Source organism: Peromyscus californicus, unplaced genomic scaffold (assembly GCF_007827085.1).
Source record: "Peromyscus californicus insignis strain IS unplaced genomic scaffold, ASM782708v3 Scaffold_25__1_contigs__length_3188244, whole genome shotgun sequence".
Taxonomy (NCBI): domain Eukaryota; kingdom Metazoa; phylum Chordata; class Mammalia; order Rodentia; family Cricetidae; genus Peromyscus; species Peromyscus californicus.
Window position 1 is genome coordinate 728,390 of NW_026294536.1, and position 12,862 is coordinate 741,251.

The 12,862-nt window shown below is 42.6% G+C and overlaps 1 pseudogene; it reads right to left on the bottom strand.

Moving 5' to 3' along the window:
- Positions 1-506: 506 nt before the first annotated feature.
- On the bottom strand, positions 507-954 carry LOC128120188 (myosin light polypeptide 6-like; annotated as a pseudogene).
- Positions 955-12,862: the final 11,908 nt, after the last annotated feature.

The window sequence follows — 12,862 nt, forward strand, 5'->3', positions numbered from 1 at the left end:
GGCAGGCTGAATGATCCCAAACCAAGGTTCCCCAACTGGAAGGCAGTAGAGACTGTGGTGGGTGTTGAGAGCTAGCAATTAAGGACAAAACCTGCTTTCATATGTGTGTGGAGGGAAGGTTGCTGTGTTAGTTCCAGTACTGTTGTAGTTTCTGTGAATGAATAGTTTGAGTTGCATAGGTTACCATCTCACACATTCTTCAAATGAAATTTCAATTTAAAAACAGATAACACAGACAGCCGGGGTAAGAGCCCTAAGATCTGTGATGGCAACTTTGGAAACATCTGATCTGAGAGCTGAGCTCTAACAATTTATTTATTTATTTATTTATTTATTTATTTATTTATCTATTTATTTATATTTATTTTAGGGCAAAGAGAGCAAATTTATCTGGTGAATGCAAACATCATCCAAAAAAGACCAGATGGGCAAGGAGCCTAGGAAGCCTCTGGGGTGACAGAAATCTCACACAGAGCAAGTCACAGGTTCGGCATATGGAAATGTCCTCAGCCATTCAGCACCATCCCAACAAGCTTTTCATAGCTGATACAATCACTACTGTCCTCATGCCCTGCCACCAACATCTCTACTTCTTCCTCCGCCATCTTCTCGCCCAATGTGACAAGGACATGGTGGATTTCAGCATCCATGATGGTACAGCCCCCTTCCTTCTCAAATACACGGAGGCCTTCAACATAATACTCATGACTACCGTAGGCCTTCTTCTTGGCCACAGTCTGTAGCATGGGCAGGAGTGATCAAAGTCTAGCACCCCCACATTCATCTCGTCATTCTTGGGGTTCCCCAGGACCTTGAGCACCTCAGTGTTGGTAGGGTTCGGGCCCAGGGCCTTCATGTCGTCCCCACATTTGCGGTACAGGTACAGGCCTTTACTTGTTCTGTCTGGCGGGCCTCCTTGAATTCTGTGATCTCATCCTCAGTGAAGTCACACATCTTGGCTGCTCAGCTCTGTGGGACCGTTTCTGGCAGTAATGACCAGTGCTAACAATTTTTAATTCCAAACCATATGTGACCTTGTGTTTGAAAGTACTTGGTAAAATATAAAGTGGACAATAAATGTAGAGATTATTATGAATTACATTAAAAATAATGTTCTTTGTAAGTCTAAAGCATACATAAAGTACTATCATCCTTACAAAAATAGCCAAAATGGCATCTGTGAAAAGCCTTCTATACTTTTTCTGTGGTTGAGTTTGTGTCCAAAGCCTTAAAATGACCCTTTTCATTCCAGACTCTCTTTTAAAAGCCCAGGAAGCTTGCTAATGACCGGGACAATTTCACCAAACTGAAGGGCCTTCAGTGGCATGCACTGAATAAATCAGTTAGCATTTTCTGTGTAACAAACCAGTGTGAAACTGAGTGGTGTAACATAATTATTGCCCCACTATTTCTTGGTTAATAATTTGAGCTGGGATCAGCTGCATAGCCACTCTGGTGAACTGGCCTTGGTGTATTCAGACAGCTACAGGCAGTAGGTCAGTTTGTGGCCAATTCTTTGTGGGAGTGAAATAATATGGGTCTGCTATCTAGCAAGCTAGCCCAGGCTTTTCCACATGGTGGCTGAGTTATATATGTAAGAGAGGCTAGGAGCAGAGGCCATAATATTCCTCCCAACCTAAGATCAGAAGTACACCATGCCACTTCTGCTGTCTTCCTCTGTTGATCCAAACAACACCAGTCCAGATTCTAAAAGATCAGTAAACTCCACTCCTTCAGGAGAAAATTAGCAAAGTCATCCTGTGAAGATATGTGCAGGTGGCACAGGTAAGATTATCATCGCCCGCCACCTATGTAAATGTACGATTGCCCAAATGAATGCCAACTTTTGCTTAAAGGTTAAACTTGTTATTTTTACTCCTTGATATTTCAACAAGGTACAGTATGTAAAAAAAAAAAAAAGCAGTTTGTGAAGCAAAACATATGCGAGTCATGAAGAAAGTGAAAATAAATTCAGATTTTCCTCTCGTCTTCGCTGAGAGCTTGCTTACATCTAACCTGGACACTCAACGTTGATGTACTAGTTACCTTTCTCACTGCTCTTAAAAAGTACCTGACAGAAGCTACTTAAAGGAGGAAGGGTTTGTGTTGGCTCACGGTTTGAAGGTGCAGTCCGTCATGGCAGCCAGAGTGTGACGTGGTTAGTCACATTGCATCTTCAGAAAAGGAGCAGAAAGACATGAAGGCGGGTATTCGACTTGCTTTCTCCTTTTTCAATCCAGGATCGCAGCCCCTGGAATGACATCACCCACATTGTGGTAGTTTATACCCAGAACATAAAGAAAATGGCCTCCAAAGTGAGTGGCACTATTAGGAGGTGTGGCTTTGTTGGAGTAGGTGTGGCCTTGTTGGAGGAAGTGTGTCACTGTGGGGGTAGGCTTTGAGGTCTTCTTTTCTCAAGCCATACCCAGTGTGGAAGACGTTCATTTCCTGTTGCCTGAGGATCAAGATGTAGGACTCTCAGCTCCTTCTTCAGCACCATGTCTGCCTGCACACTACTATGTCCCATGATGATAATGGACCAAACCTCTGAAAATGTAAGCCACCCCAATTAAAAGTTTATGAGAGTTGCCATGGTCATAGTGTCTCTTCACATAATAGAGACCCTAAGACACATACTAACTGCTAGGCACTCCTAGTGCTTACGCATGCTCACAACGAGCCTATGAGACAGGAACTATTACATCTGCACTAACAAGTTCATAATGCTTAAGCGAGTTGCCAAAGGTCAAAAGTTAAATGGCAGGGCTGGAATGTTAGCATAGGCAGACAGCCAGGTTTGTGCTAGTACTCTTTCTTGTTTGGTTGTTTGGTTGATTGGTTTGGTTTTTAGACAAGGCTAACCAAAAAATACCTCAAGATATCTTTGAACTCATAATATCTATTCCCCACTTAGCTTTTTTGTTTGATTGGGTTTTTTGTTTGTTTGTTTGTTTTGTTTTTTCGAGACAGGGTTTCTCTGTGTTGTTTTGGTGCCTGTCCTGGATCTCTCTCTGTAGACCAGGCTGGCCTCGAACTCACAAATCCACCTGGCTCTGCCTCCCTAGTGCTGGGATTAAAGGCGTGTGCCACCACGGCCCGGCTCCCACTTAGCTTCTTAACTATTGGGATTACAGGCATATGATACCATACATATAAGGCTAGATTCCTCTTTTTAATTTTATTTTTATTTTTATCACTATGTTGTTTTAAAGCCAGGGTCTTGCTATATAGTCCTGGTCGCCCTGGAACTCACTATGTAGACCAGGCTGGCTTTAGAGTCACAGAGATCCACTTGGGCCTGCCTCCTGAAAGCTGGGATTAAAGGCACGTACCACAATACCTGGGTATTTTTAAAAATTAACTTGTATTGATGCATTAATATTGTTATTTGACACTTTCATGCATCTCTATATAATGTATTCTGATTACTCTGTCCTGGACATCCTCTCTTACCACCCCTATCAGCCCTACCTTTTCCCTGTCTGTATCTTTAATGGCTTTTAGTTTTGTTTTGTGACCATTTAGTTTAATCACGGTCATCTATGTGACCACTGGATTAGAAGTGTCCATTGGAAAGCCAGGCAGTGGTGGCATATGCCTTTAATACCTGCACCAGGGAGGCAGAGGCAGATAGATCTCTGAGTTCAAGGCCAGCCTGGTCTACAGTGTGAGTTCCAGGACAGCCAGGGCTATGTAGAGAGATTCTGTCTTGAAAAACAAAACAAAGAAGAAGAAGGAGGAGCAGGAGAAGGAGCAGGAGAAGGAGCAGGAAAGGAGCAGGAGGAGCAGGAAGAGCAGGAGGAGCAGGAGAAGAAGAGTGTTCATTAGAGCCTGGTGGGGTCACTGGTAGGTTTGAAGTGTGAGACAATTATTTCCCTGCACCTGAATCTATCAGCAGCAAACAGTTCAGCAGTGGGGAGCTGTGGGGCCCTTGCTCCTTCCCATGCAGACCTGACGGTGGATAGGCCCGTTCTTGTGCAGACTCAGCACAGGCACCTGCAGCTGCTGGCAGTCCAGGATTGCAATTCTAGCTCTTGTGTTGTTTCTTCCTCCCTCTCCTGCAATGCTCCCCGAGCCTCTGAGGGAATGATGCAAAAGTCTTGTTTAGGGGATGGATGCTCACTTACCTAGCACCTAGCACCTTGTACAGCAAGGAGCTTCTGCACTCTCCACCGCTCACTGAAAGCACAGGCTTCTCTGATTAAAACTGAGCGAAGAATTTGTGCAAACAAATATTCAGAAGGCAGCCCGCCTGACACCACATCTGCTTATTTAAACAACAGCATTCTGCTCCTTGCTAAAGCCTAGGTTCTCCCCCACCATGAGTTTTGGATCAGATTTACAATGCCAAGAATGAATTCTCACTGTGGAGTGGGTCTGAAATCCAGTCAGAAAACCACCATTCACCTCACCTTAGTGCCAATATTACAAAGATGGGCACAGCTCGCTTGGCAGATGGCCTCATGGGTCCTAAGGCTCACATCTGGGCAGGACCACTGATGATGCTTCCCCTCCAGCAGTCTGCACAGCACCCCATGAGAGCTAGCTGGTAAGGAGGGAGTTTCTATCTCAATTTCAGCCTGGGGTTTCTGTATCATACTTCCTAGGTATATGGTGTCTTCAGAAATAGGGTCTTACCATTTAGTTCCTATGGGGAACCAAGAGGAATGGCAAAACCTGTAATGTTTCGAGGGCTTCTGTGATCTCCCTGACTAACAACTTACAAGGAAATATCCCACCCACCCCTGGCACTGGGATTTCTGTTTATTAACCTACGGCTTCTGCTTCTTCATCACTCTGTTCCTTGTTTCATAGTAACATGTGACTCAAGCATAGCATTCCTTTAGCACAGATGGCTGTAGCGAGTCTTTCTCTGTCCTGCCAGCCAGCTCCCAAATGAAAGGCATGGAGACTTCTTATTAATTATGAAAGCTCGGCAGATAGCTTGGGCTTGTTTCTAACTAGCTCTTATAACATGAATTAACCAATTTCTGTTCATTTATGTGCTGCCACGTGGCTCATGGCTTGTTACCTCATCTCCTACATGTCATGCTTCCTCTGCATCTGCCTGGTGACTCCCTGTAACTCCCCCCTTCTTCCTCCTAGCATCCTCTGTGCCTAGAAATGCTGTCTAGCTATTAGCCATTCAGCTTTTTATTAAGCCAATCAGAGTGACATACCTTTACAGTGTACAAAATGATTATTCCACAATAGATGGCCTTGCTTCACATAGGATCCACAAGGCTTTTTATAGTTTTAGTACCCTCTAAGTATAAACATAGGAGATTAGTTCCAAAATTTCTCACAGATAGCAAACAATATGAATGCTCAAGACCCTTACCTATAATGGCATGATATTTGCATATAAGCTACCTATATCCTCCCATGTACTTTAAATTTCTAAATTACTCATAACCCCTAGTGCATGTAAATGCTATGTAAATAGTTATTATGCTATATTGTCTAGAGAACAGTGATGGAAAAAGTTTGTAAATGTTAAGGACTCATGCTTTTTAAAATTTCACCTCTAATTGATTGACTGTGGATATGGAGGACCAACTGCACAGATGTGCCTAAGAGTCTGTCTGATTTAGTCTGTCTAGGACTGATGTTCATAGAAGAATAAAGGTAAAGAAAACTGTAAATGTAGCAACATTTAAAAATGAAAATGTAAAGTATTAGAATAATACCATGGGTGTTGGGGTTGTGAGAGTACGTTTGGTGGGATCTAAATGGCTATACAGAAAAAGGAAAATAAGATTTTTTTCCCTTAGTCATCTAAGATAATATATGAAAATGCAAGTGGTCACCTATGGCTAAAAAAAAAAAAACAGTATCTGTGCAACATTTTTAGTTAACAGACTCAGCATTGTTGACTATTAAAAAAAAGGTGTTAAGAGTATTAGCTGTACTCCTATTATAAAAGATTAAAAAGCATAATTATGTGTGGGGGGTATGTAGACACGAGTGTGGGTACCTACAGAAGACGAGGGCATCAGATTTCCCTGGAGCTGGGGCCATTGTGAACCACCTGATAGGGGTTCTGGGATCCGACTCTGGATTTCTGCAAAAATCAGTACAGGCTCTTAACTGCCGAGCCATCTTCCAAGCCCTCTCTTGATACTTTTCAACTGCAGCCCATTATAAAGTCAACTCAACCATCATTGATAGGACTACCACACAGCTATGTCAAAACCGTCATTGATAAAGTTGTAAATGAGTGTTAGGCATCCACGGTTACAGGGATGGTAGGTTTGATGGTGTGCACCCTATGAAGTTCATAATATAGCTATAAACCAAACGGATTTTTCATATGCTTTGTATTGCATGTATTAGAAGTTGGCGGTTTAACTGGAGCTGGAGACACACACTTTGGAAGAAAGAAGAACTTTTTCTAAACTTTCAGCTGCTGCATGAGAAAATGTAACTAATGATTGCTAGTCACGAGGAGGAGCTCCTTTAGAAGCTGGGCTTGCTGAATCATGCCTGGTCATGGACTGGCCCCCTAGACTGATTAATTGGAAACAGCTGTATCTGCACTTGAGAAGGTCAGCAGCTCCTAGAGGAAACCTTGCTTTATTAAATCTTCCTAGAAAGAAAAGACTGCCTAACACTGTAGGAGAGTGATGGTGTGAGAATGGAGATAGAACCAGACCGAACTCTGTTGTAACTTGCTAAGCATTGTTAATAATTGTTGTACTTTTGACACTATAATGCTTGGACCACAGCATCAGAGCCCTCTGAAAGCAAAGCGTGGCTGCGGCATCGGTTTAGAATTGTAGAAGGCGAGCCTTGGAAGGGGCCTTAGAAATACCTCAGTCTATGGTGATATTTTATTTGTATTAAAATGTTATTTGTATGTTAATAAATAAAGTTGCCCGGGGGTCAGAGCTATTAGCAAGCCATAGGAAAGCAGGGCAGTGGTAGCGTACGCTTGTAATTCCAGCACTTGGTAGGCAGAGCTGGGTAAGTCTCTGTGTGTTCAGGGATACAGCCATTATTGGATACACATGCCTTTAATCTTAATACCAATCATGGAAAACCTGGAGGCCTATACAGACAGGCCATGAGGAGGCGGTCATGTGGTTGGGTTTACAACCAATGAGAAGGCAGGACAGGAACTCTATATAAAGACTTTAACACAGGGGTAGCTCTGGTTCGGAGAGGTAGGACCACCACAGGAGGAAGGGTAAGGTTTTAGCTCTTAGCTCTGACCTCTTGGCTTTCTTCTTTGCATTGGTTCTGTGTTTCTTATTTAATAAGAAGGTTGGATACATCTACATCAGTCCAAACTCATTTCTTCCTACTTTAGAACAAACTGTTTCTCTAGAACCAAAGAAGTAACATTCCCAAGGGAGGAGAGCATGAGTGTATGTGTGTGCCTGTGTGTGTGCATGTGTGTGCTTGTGCGTAAAACAACTTATGAATTTAATGTATCAGTTCCAAAAGGAAATGTAGTGGACCACATGACATAATACATAATAAGAAAAATAAATAAATAAATAAATAAACACTGTAGTTTAAAAAAGGAAATATCCAAGGGTCAGGAGAGATGTCTTAGTGATTGAGAACACAGTACCAGTGCTCTGGCAGAGGACCGGAGTTTGGTCACAGCACCCACATGTGGGGGCTCCCTTGAAACCGTCACTTGAAACTCCAGCTCAGGGGATCCAGTATGCTCCGGCTAGGCAGACACCTGTCCCCAGGTGCACATAGACACATGTACACATAGACATGGACATACACACTTGCACACAGACACACAAAGAAGCCTTAAAAAGAAACTTTTTAAAAAAAGAAATGCAAGTGTTTTCTTGAGTGGTTTCTTTTCAGCCTCTCAGAGCCATTGACACCCGCTGTCTTGCTGTCCGCAGCAGATGGAAAGAGGCGCTATAGCACCGGTGAGAAGAAAAGGGGGACGGAGAGGCTCGTGCATCCCCACTGGGATCTGCCCAAACTCCAGGACAAACGGCCCGTCATCCACTAAGCTACCACTCATGGATGCGTATTGTTACGGGGTGTTTTCAAAACACCAAGAGGCCTTCAGGAGCTCACCATACAGTATTACTACTGATACGACCGTGACTACAGCTCCCACTGTTGCCTAGCCAAAAGCGTAAGAGGCACAGAGGTCCAGAGATGGGTGCCAAAGCAGTGATCCGACTTTTAGGGAAGTCTTCATGGATGGTTACACCCAGGCTAGCTTTGAAGAACCATAGAATGGGGAATTTTCTTTTTCTATGTGTGTGGGTTTATATATATATCTATATTTATATATATAATGCATGTATATATAATGCATGTATATATGTATGTATACTATATATATGTAGGTATACTGTATATATATGCAGTAATATGTATATACATGTGCTCCAGTGTATGTGGAGCCCAGAGGTTGTCTTCATTGATTATTTTACACATTTTTTGGACAAGTCTTTCACTGAATCTGGAGCTTAATGATTGGCTAAGCTGGATGGCCGATGAGCCTATGGAAACTGCCTACTTCACCCTACCCCCAGCACCGGATTACAGATGTGTGCCACCCAGCCACTCACATGGGTGCTGAGGATCTGAACACACATTCTCATGCTGTGTGGCAGGCACTTTACCAAATGAGCCATCCCCCCATTTCCAAGAGGGGGATATTCTAGTAAACAATAGACAATGATATGAGCTGGGGTCATCAGAATAAAGCATAGGAAGAAGATTGTTGGGCGCCACTGCTGGGAAGAAAGACTTAGGGAAATCATCAGAAATGAACCATGGTTTGCCGTCCTGTCTAGGTGTTTTCATTGTGGTAGAAAACATTTTAAAAACGTAGCCTGTCTTTATAGCCTATACTAATCATGTCAATTAAGAACATTGAAGAAAATAGATTTCAAAAGAAGTAATATTTTTCTATCACTTAATAAATTGCTCTGACTGGGCAAGGTGGCACATTCCTATAATCTGACCTTATAAAAGGCAGAGGCAGGCGGGTTACTAAAATTTGGAGGCCAGCCTGGTTTACTAAAAAGTTCCCAGGCTAGCCAGTGTTGCATATCGAGGCTGTCTCAAAAACAAAACACAAAAAATAATTTGCTCCATTTCTCTCCAGGACTCTTTTCATGGATCTGAGTATAGTAATCACAATGCCACCAATAATGTTCTAATTACATTTGAGGTCTTCTGACCCACGCACAATCTCAGGCATGAGTTAAGTCTTTTAGGAAAAATACATGTCCAATACATGGGTTAGTTTTTCCAGATGCTTGCGAGAGGGCATAGATCTCTTTCTGTTCCCTGTAAGGCATGCTGTGCTGTGTCTTCATGGGTAACCTTGATTGGTGACCTCTTGATAAGGGGAGTGGGGTGGCAGCGGCGGGAGAGGGGGCATTGCTCAGTGTGCTTCTGTCATTTATGTCAATCATTTTATGTCATCAATCTCCAGTCCTGTGTCGTCAATTGTGATTCTCATCTTTGTCCATACAATAAGCTAGTGTTCCTTAGATTGTATGTGCACAGGAGTTCCCCAGCATCCAACTTAAAGGCGGGATCAGACACAAAAGGCATGGGTCTCTCTCTGCTGTCCAGTGAGAGTGTCTACTCCAGGCATTGACTAATGCTCAAGGAAACAGAGCAGAACTTCTTGTTTTCCCAGGTAGTGTCAAGTGCTGGGGACCCCAGAGGGATAGTGATGTCAACAGGCAGCAGGTGTGCCAGGAATGTCCTCATTAGCCAGTTAAATAACTTTATGGCATATAGTAGACTTTAAACGTTACTTAGTATCACCATAATAACTTATTTCCTGCTTCTGTTGTTAGAGCCCAGTTCACTTCTTACAAGGGCGAACACTACCCAACATTATGTATATTTGTTTTGGTATTTTTTTTTGGAGACTGGGTCTCTCTACATAGCCCTGACTGTCCTAGAACCCACTCTGTAGACCAGGCTGATCTCGAACTCACAGAGATCTGCCTGCCTCTGCCTCCCAAGTGTTATGATAAATATATTTTAAGTAGACATCATAGCTGTCTTGTTTTCTCCTTACCTTTCCTCAAACGAGTGATCATCTGCTTCCATAGTGTGGTCGACACTTTATTCTATCCTGTCCATGTGGGTCCTGGTCAATTCCATTCCCATTGGAGGGTTAAACATCATATTCTATTTCTGCCTTCATTCAGCATATCTTTGGGCTTCTCTCCTATGCAGGTCTGTGACTGGGGCTGTTGTAGTCTAGTTTGAGAAAGCAGAAATAGAGATCTAATGGGCTAAGGGATGAGTTATAATAATCTGCTTAGTCCAAGTCTTCATAGAGGTCCACCTTTCCTTCTCCCACCAACCCAGAGTCCTGGATTCTGTTCAGTTCTAAACTATATACACGCACGTGTAACATGCAGGTGATGAGGCACTTAGGATCGATTAGATGTATGAAATGAATTGGCATCGTGTTAGCATTGTTGCTTAAGACAAGTATCTCGAGCACAGCTCTGCGAAGCCCACCTTGTACTTAAGGATCCATCATGGACCAGCAACGGCAATGTCTAGGGCAGACTGCCTCCTGTCCTGCCACATCCCCAGGCTTTGCTCCGTTCCTTTCTTTGCATAATCTTCTCCTTCCTACTTTAGCCAAATTATGTGACTTCTACTGTCTCTGCCTGCAGAAGCTCATTTTTTTTCTTTCTTTGCCATAGTCTATGCCAGTTTCAGTGAACTATTTTAAACTCCCTGAGTCTACTAGGGTCTCTTAGTGCTGTCTTTGTGTCTTTGTGGAATGCCGAATGCTTTGCCTGGAGTGCAGTTCACTGCTTTACCATTTCTTCACGTGATTATTTTTTTTAGGTCTCATTTAACCTATTGTTTCTTTTCTATTTGGTTTTTGTTGTTGTTGTTTAAGATTTTTGTATGTGTGTGTGTGATGTGTGTACAGGTGTCAGTGGGAGGCAGAAGATGCCCTTGGATGCCCTGGAGCTGAAGCTGAAGACACATTCAGATATGGGAACTGGGAACAAATCCTAGTCCTCTGGAAGAGCAGTCTGTGCTCTTAATCACTGAGCCATCTCTCCGGCCCTACTTCTTATTTTATTAGCACTTGTCTAACCTCCCTTTCCCCAAGACCTCTGAGCTCCCATAACACCCCATCTCACGCACGTCCTAACATATATCACTCTCTGTGGTAATTGGACATATTGGTGTTTAAAGCTTCAACTAGTCTGGAGCAGCCCCTTGGCAATGGATAGTTCCCTGATAGATCTTTAATATTTAGTCAAGAATCTGCTTTCTAGTAGGTACTTGAAATATTTATAAAAGAATAAAAGATGCTGGGTGTGGTGGCACATGCCTTTAATCCCAGTTAAATGCAGAAGCAGGAAGATCTCTGTGAGTTCGAGGCCAGCCTGGTCTACAAAGCAAGTTCCAGGATGGCCAGGGCTGTTACACAGAGAAACCCTGCCTCAAAAATCAATCAAATAAATAAATTAATTAAAATTAACTAATTAATTAATAAATAATAGAATGTAATTATTTCTCATTTTTAAGGCACACACAGCATAGCACTTTCAAACACAATAAATTTATACTTTGTAAAGTATCTGTATACATCTTATCGCTTCTGCTTTCTTTAACAGTAGGATGCACGACTGCTTCAAAGATAATGCTCAGAAGCATTTTAGTTAATAACGACTCACAAAAGATTTGCCTGAAGAAGTCCTAAGCTTCGGGTTAAGCAAGACTTCTATTCCCCGAATTTGTACACTTTTGAGAAGGATAATTGTCATAGTCAAGGTTTCTATTGCTGGGATGAAACACCATGACCAAAAAGCAAAGGGAGAGGAAAGGGTTCATTTGGCTTACGCTTCCACACCATGGTTCATCACTGAAGGAAGTCAGGACAGGAACTCACACAGGGCAGGAGCCTGGAGGCAGGAGCTGATGCAGAGGCCATGAATAAGTCCTGCTTACTGGTGGGTTGCTCCTCACAGTTCTTTCTTATAGAACCCAGACCACCAGCCCAGGGATGGCCCTACCCACGATGGGCTGGGTCCTCTTCTATCAATCAGTAATTAAGAAAATGCCTGCAGTCTTTTCTGAATTGACTTCCCTGCTCTCAGATGACTTAACTTGGGTCAAGTTGACACAAGACCACGCAGCACAGCCATGCTACCCATCACATATGATCTCCCTATTGAACACCTTACAGCTAGGATTCGTGTGTTAGACTTGGATTCAAGACTGAAGGTGCCAGATGGGGTGGAGTATCACAGTGCTGTATCCACTCTCCAGAAGGACAGACTGAAATCCAAAGTTCCTCATCGTATAGTCAACTGTTAAGCAGTGAGTTAGGGATAGGGACAGATAATTGCCCAGGATTCTTAAGTCTCTATTCTTTGCCCCAATAAATGTGGCTTGCCTTTTGATGAAGTGGGAAACATGCAATAGGAGACATAGCAATTTAGATGATTTTGTGAGTTCTAATAATTAGTCATCAAAAAATAGAAAGAAACAAAATCAACAAAATCTGTTTCTTCTTGCATCTGCCAGAGTGATCGAGTGCAAACCTTTAACTGTAATCAAAGGTAGGGTAAAATGTCAAAGCTGTGTGCTTTAAAGAACTTAATTAGGGATTCTGTTCTCATCCCAATGTAGCAAGCACTTTACGTCCTTAAGGAGAAACATTCAGGGTATTTAGACATCAATTTGGATCATTTAGACATCAAACTTTTATTTTAAGAACTTAATGCTAGAAAGTTGTTCATGCTCTGGAGAAATCAAGGCTTGTATACACTGAATTTGGGTCAGTTTGAGGTTTGGGATATCTTTTCTTAGTTACACATTGACCAACAAAGGGCCAAATATACCACAAGAGAGCATTAGAGGTTGA